This window comes from Cinclus cinclus, unplaced genomic scaffold (genome assembly GCF_963662255.1).
Source record: "Cinclus cinclus unplaced genomic scaffold, bCinCin1.1 SCAFFOLD_159, whole genome shotgun sequence".
Classification (NCBI taxonomy): domain Eukaryota; kingdom Metazoa; phylum Chordata; class Aves; order Passeriformes; family Cinclidae; genus Cinclus; species Cinclus cinclus.
In genome coordinates this window covers 163,532-181,000 of record NW_026912137.1, presented here as the reverse complement: position 1 = coordinate 181,000, position 17,469 = coordinate 163,532, and the positions used below count along the sequence as shown (strand labels likewise).

Sequence of the window (17,469 nt, the reverse complement as noted above, 5' to 3'; positions counted from 1 at the left end):
CCTGGGCCGGGGGCTGCTCTGAACAGGTACCTGGAGATGCTTCAGCCCGGACAGAGACCACTGACAGCCCAAAAGCACCGCCGGGAACAGCTGGCATTTCCTGCTGATGGCGGCACGGGCCGCTTGCAGAGGGGCTCGGACAGCAATTCCCCGTTCCCACCTCCCAGAGCTCCCACGCAGCTGCCGGGTCTGTCCCGGCCACCCCCAATCCCTTCCCTTCCAGCCTGAGGCCATCATCCATGCAGCAGCAGCATTAAAGCCAAGGCAATCTGCCCTCACACATATCAGATCCCAAGCACTACCCTCCAGAGATGCCTTAAAATCAAAGGTTTGGCTGGGATGAAGGTTTTTTTTGTTTTTTTGTTGGATGAAGGTGGGAGTTGTTCAGGGAGCCAGCTGGAAGTGCAGAAGGGATGGAAAGCTTTCTCACAGGTGGCTCCCACTGGAGGTGTGCTGAAGGCAGGGATGTGCAGCCTTTCCTGAGGGAAAAGAACTTGCAGAGGCCACTGCTGAGGCTCTGAAAGGAACTGAGATTCTGCAGGGAGAGATGTTCTCCCGTGGGCACAGGGGCTGCCTCGGCATGGGCTGCGAATGCTTCTGGCCTCTGCCTTCTCCTGCTTGAAAATCTCACCTGGAGCCTGAGCTCAAGGGGGGGTCAAATCAGCTGAATTCCAGGCAACCCTGTCAAGTGCCCCCAAGGGACATGGGTGGGGTTGGGATGAGGGTTTTAAACGGGAAATTCTTTGGCATACACACCTGTCCCTGTCCCGATGCTGCTGAGCTTCCTTGGAAGCTCTGCTGGTTTCTTGGCACAGCTGGCGTTCAAGGGGCAGCTCTGCCTGGGCATGGCCACGCTCCATGAAGCACTGGGAGGTTATGGCAGTGGGAATTGAGCAGGGAATTTGGGGCTATGGGATCACTGTCAGCTTTGCTAGTTCCCATCAGTTAGCCCCAAATCTGGGCACTGCACAAAGAACAATGTTCGTGCTCCCCTGTCGGCTCAAGCCCCTGGGCTGGGAAGTTTTGGGAGTCAAATGTATGGAATTATACAAGTCACAGCAACTGGCATCACCCACGGGGAGAATCCAAGTCCCAAACAATTCCTCCACAATCCACTCTGGGGGATAACAGCCTGTGCCTGCCAGGAGCTCTGACTCTGCTTTTCCTACCAGCTCCTGAGCAGTATCAGGGCCACCATGAGGGCTTCAAAATCCAGATAAACCCCAAATCTCACACAATGACTAATCCGAATAAAGAATTGCATTACTCAAAACTGTTATGAATTCTGTGACAACACTGTAATGGACTGCCAGGAACCTCATTAATGCTCTTGTTCTCATTTTTTTTTAATATTTACAGAAGCTGCAAAATGAAACATTAAAACTTATAAACAAGTCAGAGGACAAGCAGGGCTGCCTTTGGATCGCCCTTCACCTCTGCTCCCACTTTGTGCAAACACAGCTTGGGCCGAGGACTGCGAACTCATTATTGCCTCAGCCTCTCCCTCCAAAAGATCCCCTCCCTCTTTCCCTGCAGGTGAACTCCGATCCACTCCTCACCTGCACTGCTCATCCAAGTGTCCAGTCTGTGACCCCAGCGAGGTCCCTTTGCCTTTCTCCTGCCCCTCTCCAGCCCCAGGCCGCTCCCCTGCTCGCTTTCTCCCGTGGGCCTCATCCCACACGGAACCTCTCCTCCCTTCCTCGCCGGCTGCTGCCAGGGAAGGAGGACACGCAGAGTCCCGAGGGCTCAGCCCTGCCTGCTAGCCCTGGAGAGCCCTGGCTGCGCTCCCCAGGGCCCTCGCAGAAATTTCCCAGAGAAATTCTCTGCCGGGCTCCCTTCACCTCCCTCGGCAATCCCCTCAGAAATGCCTCCTCGCTCCCCTGGACATCCCCTCGGCATTTTCCTACACAAACACCTCTCGTGTCCCCTCTCAATGACCCCGGGCTTTGCGGCTCCATCCACGGCACGACCCGTGCCCGCTGCTCGTGCTTCACCCGACCACAATCAAGAGCAAATGTTGGCTGGGCTTTCAGAACTGGAAATGACTTGCAAGCAAAAGAAATCACCTTTTTTCCTTCTTTCTCCTGCTGGACTTGCCTCTGGGGATGCGTGCCGAGCTCTCGCTGCAGGGGACTGTCAGGCCTGAATGGCTGGGAGTTCGTCCTCTTCTCCCTGGGCAAGCAGAAATTGGCATTCATTACACCACAGAAATGCTTTCTGAAACCTTTCCCCTCCCCTGTCCTTTGCTGCTACATTTCCTCTCTCTGCCTTGGAACTGACAGCTGTATCCCTGATGTCATTTCCCCTGCCTGATTTCTGTGCAGCTCCAAGCTGGGACAAACTGGGATAACTTAAAGGGGGACAGAGGTGAGACTGTCAACGGGATTTTTCTCCAATTTCTAATTACACCAAAACCTCCTCCAATTCCCCAGTGAGAAGAGCACAAACTCACAGCCATTCCGGGCTGGCAGTCACTGAGGGAAATGTGACACAGTATCAATAAATAAGTGACCTTTCCTGGGAGCAGCCATCACCCCAGTCCTCCAGCCTCGGCGAGCTGCTGCAGTCAATGGACCCAACTTCCAAGGCTTAACCTACATTTCTGTCAGCTCTCGTTCGAAAGCTCCCGCACAGTAAATCACACGACAGAATTTTAAAATGGCACCAAGAATAACAGAGCCCAGGCCAAACCCAACCACCCCCATCGCTGCTCCACCCCGCTCTTGGCAGAAACAGTCGTATCCTTTAGAAATCCTCTCCTTCCCCTGCTACTCAGTCCTTCGCTGCCCATCCCCACAGAGGATTTACTCCACCTTTGGCTCCCCACAGCACCTCTCTCCCCAGCACAAATCCCACTTGGCACAGACACAGACGGAGCAGACCTAAGGCCATGGATCCAGCAGCAGCTGCGATTCCGAGCTCCCCGTTCCCCGCACGGCTCATCCATCCAAGCACTCCTGGCAATCTCACCTCAGCCCGGACTCTCTGTTCCTCAGAGGCAAACACGGCCTGATGGGGCACGGCTCTGGCACCCCATTTCCTCCGGCTGCTGCCGACCTGGAAAGCCACAGGGAAACGCAGTCCCCCGGAACCTCACGTCCCTGGATACCAGCAGAGCTGCAGTTTCACCCAGATCCCAGATTCCATAGACACTTCATCCCAGCGGGGAGGAAAAGGGGAACCCTGCGGGGGCAGGACCGGGAGCCCTCCAGTGCAGAGCCCTGGTGCTGAAGCCTCTTGGCTCTGGCTCCTCAAACAGCACAGCTTTTGGCAAAGATGGGAGGAGTGGAACCATTTCTCTGGTCCTGGAAGAGAAGAAGAGGAAAAGAAAATGAAGTCCCCTGCAGAAGTCAAAGGATCCCAGCTTTCACACTTCTGATCTGGACTGCTCGCTGTGGGGCTTGATCCAAGACAGGTGACACCAATTCAAATATAAAAGTGCCCCTCTCCAGCATTTTTGTTCCTAACCCTTTCAGACATTAAAATGAATGCTCATTTTTCTTATTGCAGTCTTTGCTCCATTTTAACAGAACCATTTTCATGCCAGACCCCACTTGTCACTCACTCAATCCTCCTTCACCACTGGACTTTGCACAAAGGGACACCCGAAACAATAAAACCTTTGTCAACACTCATACACAGCACACACTAAAGCCATCACGACATAGAAAAACTAATCCCATATCTGTTAATATCTAAATCAAGGAAGCACAATATTTAACTGTAATAAAACCTAACAAAGTAGCTAGAGAAGTATTTAAATCCCATTATAACAAACCCAAAAAGTGAAGCATTCTAAACACTCTAAATCTCTTCCAGTACAAATGTTCCAGAAGCCCTCAAAACTCAAATAAGCATTTTATATATCTACTGCCAAACCAAGAGAAAACAAATCAACACCTTAGCTCAACTACCAAACAACTGTAATAAAGCTACTTTAAAAAACCCTAACAAATACCAATTACCCCCTCAACAAGACACTACCAACAGCACCCAACTCAAGATACTTGTCCCATCCACAAAATACTCCGTAACTCAAAACCCAAAACTAAGCAACAAAACCCACACGCCCTTCAACAACCCCATTCAACCTATACACCAACATACAGAAAATAAACTACTACCAGCTATCATTCCTTAAAGAACTCCACCATTACACAACACAGAACCAAATGTATTAAAACTCCAATACAAACTAAAATCCAAACTGAATTGCACACTCGTATTAACATGGCCAAAGCATTTTTCTCTGTTCCTCCAACAGCCCAACACAAACCTCAATTTACCTTCACCAAACAAACGTACAATACACCTAAAAACAACTACCCCAAAACTAAAAACACAATCCTACTGGCTACCACAGATTATATACAAATTACACTAAAAGAAAACTCCACATCATCTACAGTACACAAAAAACTTCAACAAAAATATATTTAAAGTTACCCAAGTTCTCCTAAAAACACATTTTACCGTGAAAAACAAACAAAAAACCTAATGAAAAAATCCACTTCCTAAGGATACACTCGAGAAAACAGCATCGTGTTCCTACCAAGAGCATAAAACATCCACCAGCTCACAAAACACCTTAAGTTATCAAAAAATCCAAACCACCTCAAAACCAATCAACACTAAAACACAAATCCTCCTACTATCCCATCTACCAATATTAAAATTAATAGTCAAAACAAAAATGCCCTCTACCCACCATGCCACCAATACCACATGAAATCAACCAATTACTGTCATCAGGCAGGGCACTCACACCAAAAATCTAAATCCCCAAAGAGGTGAAAATAATTACAAATGAACCTAAAACCAAAAACTTGGATCTCACTAAATAAAAGCAAAAAATACTCTGCAAAATACAAAACCTACACCATACAACCCACTACCAGCAATAAAAAAAGAAACACACTACACTCTTGTCACTAACAATTCCCATCACATCCTAAATATGAAACAGAAATAAAACTGTATAGAAACCCTCATAACAAATCACAAGAACTACTACAAAAAATAAATCAAACCATCTTATTTAACTCAGAACAAGGCAACTGACCCTAAACATTCCAAAAAAACCAAAGAAATATAAAAACCCAAACTAATTGACAACATTACAAGAACCTAAAAGCACTAAAATATTAAAAAAAAAAAAAAATAACCACTACAGTAAAAAAAAAACCTACCTAAAATAATCCACTCTATAAATATCCATGTTCCCAAAAAATAAAAATAATAAAAAACACCAAAACAACAAACAAACCAATCAAACCCAAAAATAAAAATTGCACAAATAAACCTAAATTAACTACGCCAAAAGAAGTTAACTCCAAGCTCAATCAACCCATTATGTCTCAAACCATCAATACACAAATACCACCTACAGATAAACACAAAACCAAAAGATAAATATAACCATAAACAATATCTCCCGTATTATCTGCAAGTATAAAACATATACTGCTAATAAACAAAAGCCCAATGATATAATAATAAAACTAATAAAACATACACTACTAATCAAACAAACCAAACACATAAAACCCCTTTGATATAATAACAAGCCAATATAAATAACATAACCCATATAATATCCCAATTATAAGAGTAAAAAACAAGTAAATCAGCTACATGACATTACCTCAAACCCCCAAAACAAACACTGAATACTCACAATAATAAAAGCCATCACAAAATAACTGAAAACCAGCCCTATGCTTTACGCTACAGCCCCTAACACCATCAGAAACCTTAGCAACGCATCCTTTAGAAACAAGACCCCACAAAAAAAAAAAACAAAAACACACAAAAACAAAACTCAACTCAAGAAAAACCTTATCAACACCTAAACTAAAAGATACAGCATTAACTAGACAACATCTCTTATCATATGCCACCTACAAACAATATAAAACTATACACTGTATTATTGAAAACCATCTTAAAAGGGCTGCAGTAAAAAAACTTCCGAAAAAATAAAACCTGCATCTAACAAAAGCCATCTAATAATTCCACAACCATTTCTCCGGTCCTGGAAGAGAAGAAGAAGAAAAGAAAATGAAGTCCCCTGCAGAAGTCAAAGGATCCCAGCTTACACACTTCTGATCTGGATTGCTCACTGTGGGGCTTGATCCAAGACAGGTGACACCAATTCAAATATAAAAGTGCCCTTCTCCAGCATTTTTATTCCTAACCCTTTCAGACAGTAAAGGGATGCTCGTTTTTCTTATTGCAGTCTTTGCTCCATTTTAACAGAACCATTTTCATGCCAGACCCCACTTGTCACTCACTCAATCCTCCTTCACCACTGGACTTTGCACAAAGGGACACCCGGGGTGCTGCATCACAAGAAATCCTAAAGAGAAACCCCTCCAAAACCTGACAGAGAAAGGTTTCAAGGCACTGCAGAACACAGACACAGCTGTTCAGGACTTCTCAGGCCACACCAATCCTGTCCCATCCACCTGAGCTCTGCAGGTGAGCTGTGCAAAGGCTCCCCTTGCTCCAAGGCCATCGCTGTCTGAGGCCACAGATGTCCCCCCTGGGCAGCACCTGGAAACAATGTGGGAAAGGCAAAATGAGAATGTTTTCTGTCAAAAAATGAGGAACAAGCATCATCATCAGAACTTCTGGACAAATTTCGTAACATCACTTTCATATGGTACATACAGGCCATGCCCATCCTTCCAGCCCAGGTGAAAACAGGAAGGAGAACTACAGGAAAAGCAGAGTCCCTACTTTGGATGTCTTTCCGAAAGACTCTCTGCACTGTATGCTCTTTGTGCTCTTTAAATGAATGGGTAGCTGCTAAAAAAAAATCTCAGCCCATATTTTCTCAGCCACAGGCAGGACAAGGTGGGCTGCAGCTGGAGAGCCAGGGAGATGCAGGACCTTGGCACGCAAGGGATAAGGGCAGGGGATGCAGGGGGGAGAGCTGGACAAGTCAAGGAACAGGCATTTTCTTGTTTACATTCATCAGGGCTGGGAACTTGGAAAAAAACACGTGGTGCTGCATGCATCCAGGACACAGTGCCCACGGTTTGGTTGTTTTCCCTCTGCTCATAAGCCCGGCCTTCAGCCCCTCTCCAGGGGAGCAGAGAATTCCTCCAGGGTAAGGGTGAGTCCTGGACCACACCCCAGGGATGGGTCAGGTAAAGCAGGGGAGTTGTTTACAGGAACTGACCGCAAAAATCAAACCCAACAAACACTGAAATGGGCTCTGTGGAGCTGCAGCACCAAGTGTTGGCAGCAGGCAGAGGCACGAGGTGCACGCAGGACCAACAAGTAACACCTCACCTGGTTCTTCTGCTTACCTGTATTGCAGTCCTGCTTCACCTCACAGCTGCTCTTCTGCCAAGGCCATTTCCATTTCCACAAGCCTGTGTCACGCGTGGTCAAGGCTGGAACTCCTCCCTTAGGATTTCCACGTCACATCTGGATTTGCCAGGAAGCACCTGCACACACAGATGCCCGTTTCTGTGACAGGTCACTCAGAAATCACGTAAGCCAGCAACTTGCTCCTCACTGCACCGCCTGGAAATACATGAAAAAGCCAGAAAAAGCAACAACCGGTCAACAGCCCACAAATGACACAGCTTAGTGCAGCTTCATCCTAATATTCTTCGTGCCCAGTGATGGAGAGAAAGAAGGAGGAAAGCTCCTCTCCCACTTCTCCCAATTCTGCACCAAGCAGTTGGGAACAGCCAGCACTTCCCTCCCCTGCAGCTGTGGCAGCTTCCCTCCTTCCTTCAGCCTCGCCCTGACTTCTGAGGGGCCACAGGCACCACACCACCCAAAAGCATCAGCGCTCACACCCAGTGCCAGTACGGGTGTCTTCATGGTCCATCTTTGGCCAAACAAACCTCGGGGATGGTTTTCCTTTCCTGACAGACTTGGCCAATCTCATTCCCATCTATCAAGGCAACGCACCCCCCCCCCCCCCCCCCCCCCGTACGGCTCTGGGGTCGGAGCCCCTCTGGCACAAAAACTCCAGAGAAGGTTGCAGGGAAGAATCCAAGAGCCAATTGAAATCCCACATATGCAATGCAGGCCGGCTTCTGACAGGTTCCTTGTGGCTTTTGGGACGCAAGAAAAACCTTCAGACCATAAAAACCTGCGTGAGAACCCCACACCGGGCACTTGGCTTTAAAGATGTTGTTGCACTTCACGTTACAGGTAAGAGAATTGCTTTGGGATTTGGCATTTTCTGCACCCACACAAACACATTAAAAGAATTAACTGCAGAGTCCCGAAGCTCGGTTCCTCCAATCTTCTTTTGTTGGTGTCACTTGACATACCAAAATCCAAAGCAACACTTCAAAAGAAATGAAAAGCACCTCCTGAACATCCCCCCATCCCCCCCCCCCCCCCAATTCAGTTTTCCAGTTTAGGGCTTCTTTTAAGAACAGGTTAAAGAAATGAAGAAGAAAGTGTATCAGCTAGTGTACCAACCACCTGTTTTCCATACATTCTCATTACACCTGACGGCTTCTCTAACAAAATTAATTTGTACATGTAAAAACCCGTCCAGCAGGGGCAGCTGATTCTGAGCCCACACCTCGCAGGTGAAGGATCGGGGGAAAGAGCGGCACAGAGGGATCCCAAAGTGCCCAAGAGAGGGTCAAGTTCACTGTGTCGGGGCAGCCTTTTTTCAAACCAAAGTGCCCTGCAGCTGCCCCAAGCCTGGAGTTCACAAAAACAAAACGAGCTCCCCCTCCTGCCTCATTTTCTGCCTTCTCACATCAAGGGACAATCACATCATGCAAAAGATAAGAGAGAAGATGCTAACACCAGCCCAGTGCCCCCAGGAAGCCCCCTGGCACCAGAGTGCTCTTTGTGGGACAAGACCCGCGCTGGGCCCAAGAACTGACTCTAATCCCTGTTACCTGACCTGTCCAGCTGCAGGATCAACGTCCAAAAGCAACACTGGATCCTCAAGGGCAGAGTCTGGCACCCTCTGTAAAAGCCAAGGGGAGAACAAGGCTCCAAAGGCAGCCCCCGATGCCTCCAGCCCCTGCTGCTGGAAACGCTGCCCAGGACTTTGGACCGACGGGATCGAGCCTTCGCACAGCTCGGTCCCGTGGCACCGAGGGTGGCAAACCCCAGAGACTGAAGGAAATCAAACAAAGGGCTGATTTCAATGGACGCCCGGGAGGCTGAAAGCCCCAGCCCAGAACGGCTCCCCACCCAGCTCAGCAGCTGGAACTGCTGCTGCGGGGCACAAGGTCCGAAGGAACGCTGCAGCCGTGACGTTAAAGCCAGCAAAAACAAGGACTAAATGGAAACAGATCCTTACCTGCTCCAGTGACCCAATCTCTGGCTCCTCCTCACGGGGGGACCCTGCTCCAGGGAGCAACCTCCACACAGCCCCCGAGACCTGGGCTAAGACGCTGCCCTAGCAGCAGAAGACAAGGGGTTAACCAAGCTTTTGGCACACATTCCGTCCCCAGAGGGGTTTGACAAAACATCCATCAGTGCACATCTTTAAGAAGGACAGCTTGTCCCTAGGCTTGCAGTAGACTTTTGTACGTTATTCCTTCAAGGACTGTGTTCTAACATCTTTTGGTATTGACAGTGTTGAAACAAGATTCACCATGAGCTCTGCACCCTGCCGTGCTCCCAGCCCTAAAGGAGAGCTGGGTACCCTCACACTCATCCAGGCTGAGGCAGCTCTCCTGGAGGGAGAGTAGTTAGAAAAGCATCCCAATTAAAACTTCATTTGCATCCAAATATCTTCCCTGAAATTAAGATGGGGTCTAAGTGCCGTGAAGGAATCAGAGATGAAAAGAACTGATGTGAAACACAAACAGGAAAAAGTGAAACAAGAACATGAAAAAGCGGTAGTGGAATGGATCTTGGACTGATTAGTTCTTAGAGGAATTTTAACTCAAGTCGTGTTAAAAGCGAATCTCTGCACATGACACTCTGAAGCCCAGAGGCAGTACATGATTTCACCATGGAGCCACTGAGCCAGCACTTGGATAAACCTGTCTGCTGCACGAACAGTGAGCTCTGCTCTCCTGGAACCAGGCAACGGGGAAAACACTGCAGTAAAAATGTTTGCTGTACATCCTCCTATGCTTGCACAAAAGCATCCTGTGGGACACACCTTCAGTCATGCAGGAAGAACCCATGAATTCCTGTTTCACATTTCCACAAGGAAAACTGGGAGCAATAACCATGCTGGGGTTCGATGATAGCATTAAAGAGATTCATCTGCAGCTACGACTGTCCTGTTGGAGTCTGCACCTGAATTCCTTAACTACCATTAGACAAATCCTTTAGCTAAGCAGCTAAATAAGCACATGGGAGAAGACACTGAGAGGAGAAAGAGTCGTCAGTATCTAAGATGCTGGCACACCAACAAAAACATAAGGAATCATCAACCCCCAAAGAAAGCAGAGGCAGAAGTATCCAGCTCCAGGCCAGCAGGCACCTGTAACTTTGAACACCACAACACCACGCTCGCTGGAAACAAACTGGGGCTTCAGTAACCTCCCCCTCACTGCAGTTCACTCTCGGCTCTGCTCCCCACCAAGATTCACACGAGTGAACGACATGGAGTTATTCCCTTTTGACCTTTCTTAGGCACCTGTTAACGCACAGACTGGTACGGCACGCAAGGTCTGATGGCAAAACAATCCTGCTTTTACACAGAACAGTCACCTGGACTGTAAGTCGCTGAACACTTTTTCCTTTGACGCTGATGTGAAGAGAGTTCCTCCCTCTCTCTCTCTCTCTCTCTCTCATCCGAGTCCTGCTGAATAAAAAGTACACTTAGGAAGAATGCAGGTGGGGAGAGATGAAAGATTAAACGTTTTTTTCCAAGTACCTCTGCATCAACTAAGACCAGTTACAGACATCACACCTACATGCTGCATGCTGCAGACAAACGATTGATTTTCCAAGGTGTACTTTGAAACCTACTGTATCCCGCTTTGGAATCTCTACCAAAACTCAGAGTAGCTGTTCTGGATCCGGGAATTTTGAGGTAACTGTTAAAAAAAAAAAAAAAAAGTAGACACAAGAGAAATGAAACTGTTTTCCCTCTGGGAATGACATTTCTTTTATACTTTTTGTTCCACTTCAGTCCTTGAAAGGCAGCTTCTGGGCGAATATCATGCAGAGGCCCAGTGTAGGAATCGGACTGACTGACATGCCAAGCCAGACCAGTGTTTTGGGTGAGGAGTTGGCCCATGGCCCCAGACCTTGGAGGGCATTTGTTTAAGTTTAGAATAGCTCCTAAGAAGGTTGTCAAAGGTTTTAAAAATTCTTTATGGCAAAGCTTTAAGGTAAAGCTTTATAACCCTCATTTCCCATTGGTTGCCTCTATTCCCAGTTATGTCATCCCTTGTCTCCTCCCAGCTCTGGAAAGTTCTTGTATCCCTGTACCCCCCCCCCCACTGGTTTATGTTCACTGCACTGTTCCACCCATCCTACCTTATCGGCCCCTGCCCTGTATTACTCCTCCCTTACACCACTTTTCCCTTTACCCACTGGATTCTCACCCTGGACCCACCTCCCATCATCCCTTATAAATACCCTGGATTTTCCCTCAGCCTTGTCTTCGACCCTGAACTCTTCCAGTGTATGCCCTCGCTGCAGGGGACTGTCAGGCCTGAATGGCTGGGAGTTCGTCCTCTTCTCCCTGGGCAAGCAGAAATTGGCATTCATTACACCACAGAAATGCTTTCTGAAACCTTTCCCCTCCCCTGCCCTTGGCTGCTACATCTTCTCTCGCTGCCTTGGAACTGACAGCTGTATCCCTGAGGTCATTTCCCCTGCCTGACTTCTGCGCAGCTCCAAGCTGGGACAAACTGGGATAACTTAGGGGGGACAGAGGTGAGACACTTTTATTTAGCAGGATTTTTCTCCGACTGCTAATTACAGCCAAAACCTTCTCCAATCCCCCACTGAGAAGAGCACAAACTCACAGCCATTCCGGGCTGAGGGAAATGTGACACAGTATCAATAAATAAGTGACCTTTCCTGGGAGCAGCCATCACCCCAGTCCTCCAGCCTCGGCGAGCTGCTGCAGTCAATGGACCCAACTTCCAAGGCTTAACCTACATTTCCGTCAGCTCTCGTTCGAAAGCTCCCGCACAGTAAATCACACGACAGAATTTTAAAATGGCACCAAGAATAACAGAGCCCAGGCCAAACCCAACCACCCCCATCGCTGCTCCACCCCGCTCTTGGCAGAAACAGTCGTATCCTTTAGAAATCCTCTCCTTCCCCTGCTACTCAGTCCTTCGCTGCCCATCCCCACAGAGGATTTACTCCACCTTTGGCTCCCCACAGCACCTCTCTCCCCAGCACAAATCCCACTTGGCACAGACACAAACGGAGCAGACCTAAGGCAAAGGATCCAGCAGCAGCTGCGATTCCGAGCTCCCCGTTCCCCGCACAGCTCATCCATCCAAGCACTCCTGGCAATCTCACCTCAGCCCGGACTCTCTGTTCCTCAGAGGCAAACACGGCCTGATGGGGCACGGCTCTGGCACCCCATTTCCTCCGGCTGCTGCCGACCTGGAAAGCCACAGGGAAACGCAGTCCCCCGGAACCTCACGTCCCTGGATACCAGCAGAGCTGCAGTTTCACCCAGATCCCAGATTCCATAGACACTTCATCCCAGCGGGGAGGAAAAGGGGAACCCTGCGCGGTCAGGACCGGGAGCCCCCCAGTGCAGAGCCCTGGTGCTGAAGGCACCTTGGCTCTGGCTCCTCAAACACCACAGCTTTTGGCAAAGATGGGAGGAGTGGAACCATTTCTCCTGTCCTGGAAGAGAAGAAGAGGAAAAGAAAATGAAGTCCCCTGCAGAAGTCAAAGGATCCCAGCTTTCACACTTCTGCTGCGGACTGCTCGCTGTGGGGCTGCATCCGAGACAGGCGACGGCTGCAGTACCGCGCTGTGCCCACAAGGCGGCAGCACTGCCGCCGAGCTCAGCCCGGGGCTGCGGCCCTTTGGGGACGGGCAGACAGACAGACAGACAGACAGACAGACAGACAAGGGATGGGGTGGGGGGGGGATGAAACAACGAGATCCATCCCTTCAGGAAATCCCCCTGAATGAATGCACCAAAATAAACCCCAGCCAAAACTAAAGAAAGCCTTCCTCTAACAAAATGAAAACAAACAAAAATTTTTCATGTATTCTACGGCCACCCCTCCCTAGGAATGTCCTGGCACCCGTGGGTCCCTCTGGGGGAGGGCACCCAGCACGCCCCCCCCTCCCCCCCCCGCCCCATTCCCCACTCCCCTGCTCCTGCCCCGCAGCGTGGCTCCCTCTGCCGGGGACCTCGGGCTGCCCCGAAACACATCGGAGCCCCCCGAGTCTCCACCCCGTCCCCCCCTCCGCCTTCTTTCCTCACCCCCAAAATGAAGGCACAGAACCGCTCCAGCTGCCCTGGACGGCAGCACGGCCCTTGATGGGAACCCTTCCCACGGGTCCATGCCCCCAAAAAGGGACCCTGCTGGCACAAGGAAAGGGGTGGGGGGCAGCCCCCAGGAGGGCTAAAGTTCCTCCCCAGCCCCGCAGACACAGAGGACACGAGGCAGAGAGTGGCAGCAGAGAGGACACAGGAAAGAAAATGAAGATCGGGGTGCAGGATGAAATGGAGGGAAAAAAAATAGAAAACAAAACCACAAAAAAGGGATGCTAGATGGGCAGCACGAGAGAGGGATTAAAAAAGAACAGGGGCAGCGAAGGGGACACAAGGATCCCGGGGGAAACAATGGCACGGGGAGCACCACAGAGCCACAGGGAACAGAACGGGAACACGAGTGAGGCACGGAGAAGGACAGACAAAAAGACGGAGTCCCAAACACACAGCAAGGACGCAGGGACACAGAGACAAAAAGGGAAACCAGGACCGGGAGACAGGAATCGACCACGCCACGTGCTCGGGAGGGTAAAGACGGGCACGGAGCGGCACGGGGACGGGGACAGAAAAGGCACGGCCAGCAGGACAGAGGCTCACCAAGAGAGCGTGCAGTCAGGGAGCAGCACTGGGCAGCAGTCAGACTGGGCAGGGCTCCTCTAGGACAAAAATATTTACAGTTAGAAGCCATTCCCTCCCTGGCATCTCATTTCTATTGAACCTCCCCAGAAGTGACTTCATATCACGAGCAATGTGCAGTCCTGGCTTCTCCCCGCCCAGGATTTGGACAGGGGACCTGGGCACAGCACCCACTAGTGAGTCAGTGGAACACATCCCAGGTGACACTTCAAGGGATCTCCTTCTGGCACTGCATGTTTGCAGATCTGGGCTGGCACGTTCAACTCCCCTCATGGCCACATTCAAGAACAACTGACCACATTTGGCAGAGAATTCCCAAGAAAACTCACGTGCCATCAGTGAGCAGAAAATCCTTCGGGGTTTAGTTCCATCTCTCACCTGCTCCCAGTGGAGGGAAGATGGGCTTTAGTCACACATCACAGCCGCAGTGATGGAGCGGGGCTTTTTTATTCTAAAATGTAATGAAAGGTAATAAAAATAAACCAGGTCTGAGAGAAATGCCTTTTAAAGCCATTAAAGCTTTTTAAAGCCAAGGAGACCATCACCATGCCCGAGTTCAGTCTCCTATTCCTACTGGTTTTGGTATCAGCAAATCCATCAGGCTCTTTTCAGAACTAGTGCTTCATATCAACTAAACCTCTGGCTCCTCTTTATTTGCACTTACAGCCCCTTGCAGGAAGCTCTGCAGCCTTTTTTCCCCCCTCCTGCATTGGAGGGAGGAGGGATATTAGTGACACACGCAGGCACAAACAATCCTTCTGGCTCTTCAAAAAGTTCAAATCGCCTGTAATAAAATTGATACCAAGTAATATTGAGTCTCAGACTGTTCAAGAAAAGGGAAAGTGGAGCTTTCATGTCCCACTGAGAGCTGTTGAATAAAACCTTCCCCGTGAGTTTGCACACAGTAATAACATTTTTTGGACCAAACCAAAGTAAGAGTTTTTTGACCAAACAACTTAGGTCTGTGTGAGCACACTTTTTCCTTTGATGCTGATGGGAACAGAGATCCTTTCTCTCACCTGAGTGCTGCTGAATAAAACGTACACCTAGGAAGAATGCAGGTGGGGAGAGATGAAAGGGTCAACTTGCTCCAAAGTACATCTAGCAGCACATAGGACAGAAGCACACACTACTGAAACATTGTATCCACAACCACAGGAACAGCGGGCTCGGAATTCTCAGCAGCTGCTCCCTTTGGCTACTTCAAGGACTTTCCCAGCCAGGGAACCCAGCCGGGGCTCCCGGCTAGAAAGGGCACCTTTGCCATAAAATGCCATGGAAACCTGCTCCAAACCAGCGCTGCAGCTGCTGCCGCATGCAGAGGACATCGGGCTGCTGCCAGCTGAAAGGGGGGGGGGGGGGGGGCTGGAATTGTGCCTGGGAATTCTCCCGTGCCCGCTCTCCCCCCCCGCCCCGTCCTTCCGCCCCTCTCACCTCTCCGGCAGAGAGAGCAGCTGCCTCCTCCTGCGGGCTGCTCCCGGCTGCGGGCAGGGCGATGGCTCCGGGAGCTGGGCGACCGCTCTTCCTTCGTCGATGCTTTCCCCGGGCGGGAGCGGACCCGGGCGGCGCGGAGAGGAGCGACGGGACGGGAGTCGCTCTCCGCGACGGCGGCCGTGGAAGGACCCCGGCAGAGAGAGGGGCGGGCCCGCCGCTGCCTGTCGGCGCCCGCCGGGCTCCCGCGCGTCCGCGGCGCCGCTGAGCCCACAGCCCGTGTGGGCACGATGGGAAACGCCGCGCAAAATCGCGCCGGGGGGGAGGGATCGGCGTCGGCGTCGCGCGCAGGCAATGCAGTCGACACCCCGTGGGGGTCCTTTTTTTCCCCGCCCCTTTTTGCCGCCCTATGCAGAAGGTCGGGCGAGTGACGGTTGAGTCGCCATCTTGGGAGGGTCGAGATGCAATTTCCGCCCTTCCCTGCCGCCATCTTTGGTACTGGCAGAAGCCATTTCCGGTACCTCCGCCATCTTTGTTTAGGGAGGCGAATAAGAAGGCCCCCTACATTGGCGATTATTGAACTCGCCTGCCTGAATCCGGCCCCGAAACCGATCCCGCGTTCTCGGCGCGATTTTCCGTCGCCTTTTACGCGGTGCGGACGGGGGCGGACTGGTCAGCGGTGCTGGAAATGGCTCGTGGGACAGGCGGCGGGAGAGCGCGCCATCGGCGTCGGGGGTCGGATTCAGGCAGGCGACTTCTATAGACACCATTATCTGGGGCTTTACAGTTACCACGACAACGCTGGCAACGCACCGGAAGTGGCTTCTGCCAGGACCAAACATGGCGCCAGTAAGGGCGGAAATTGCAGCGTGCCACTCCCAAGATGGCGACTCGGCCATCGCTCACCCGACCTTCTACATAGGACGGCAAAAAAAGGGCGGGAAAAAAAGGACACACCCCCCCCCCTTCAGCGTATCTCTCCGGGGTCCTATTGCGTCCGCCGTCCCGAGCGTCGCATCGGTCCCAGTGGAACGGCATCGTCACCTTGGGCCCTCCGCCATCTTGAGAAGGTCAGGCGCACCATTTCGCGCCCCACCGCCCTCCCGCAGCAGCGCCGAGGAGGAGCCGGTCGCCGCTTCGGGGCACGGCTGCAGTACCGCGCTGTGTCCACAAGGCGGCAGCACTGCCCGGGCTCCGGCTCCGGGCACGGCTGCAGTACCGATCTCTTACCACAAGGCGGCAGCACTGCGGCCGAGCTCAGCCCGGGGCTGCGGCTCTTTGGGGACACGGGGGACACAGAGAGAGAGACAGACACACAGACAGAGAGACAGACACACACAGACAGAGAGACACACAGACAGAGAGACAGACACACACAGACAGAGAGACAGACACACAGACAGAGAGACACACACACAGAGAGACACACACACAGAGACACAGACACACACAGACAGAGAGACACACAGAGAGACAGAGAGACAGACACACAGACAGAGAGACAGGGAGACACACAGACAGAGAGACAGACACACACAGACAGAGAGACAGACACACAGACAGAGAGACAGACACAAACAGACAGAGAGACAGACACACAGACAGAGAGACAGACACATAGACAGAGAGACAGACACACACAGACAGAGAGACAGACACACAGAGAGACAGAGAGACAAGGGGCCAAAAAACATCGAGGTCCCTCCCTTTAAAAAATCCTACTAAACGAATGCCCCCCAAAAAACCCCGACCCAAACTAAAAAATCCCTGCCATGAACAAATTAAAAAAAAAACCAAACCCATTAGCTATATATATATATATATGTTTGTTAATAATTAATTTATATTCATAATCAATACCTATTTTTGGATACTGAATTTAATGTTTATTGGCATCAATTACAACATGGGTACAATATTATTTTTATTAAGAAATCTTTATATTACTAACATTTGTATTTTATGTGTGTGTATATATCTGTATAAACACACACACACACACACACACACACGTTTAT

General features: G+C 50.3%; 1 long non-coding RNA gene across 8 annotated transcripts; it reads right to left on the bottom strand.

Moving 5' to 3' along the window:
* Nucleotides 1-2,887: 2,887 nt before the first annotated feature.
* LOC134057468 (uncharacterized) lies at nt 2,888-14,466 on the bottom strand. Of its 8 annotated transcripts, XR_009934314.1 has the most exons (6): nt 11,545-11,985; nt 10,875-10,997; nt 10,669-10,759; nt 8,894-9,397; nt 7,317-7,536; nt 3,576-6,555 (listed from the first exon to the last, which is right to left on the bottom strand). It is a non-coding gene; the product is annotated as an uncharacterized LOC134057468 (long non-coding RNA). The 8 variants fall into 8 exon arrangements; XR_009934316.1 differs by adding an exon at nt 2,888-3,305 and having other exon boundaries at nt 6,468-6,555; nt 10,669-11,979; XR_009934312.1 differs by having other exon boundaries at nt 10,669-10,997; nt 11,545-11,986.
* Nucleotides 14,467-17,469: the final 3,003 nt, after the last annotated feature.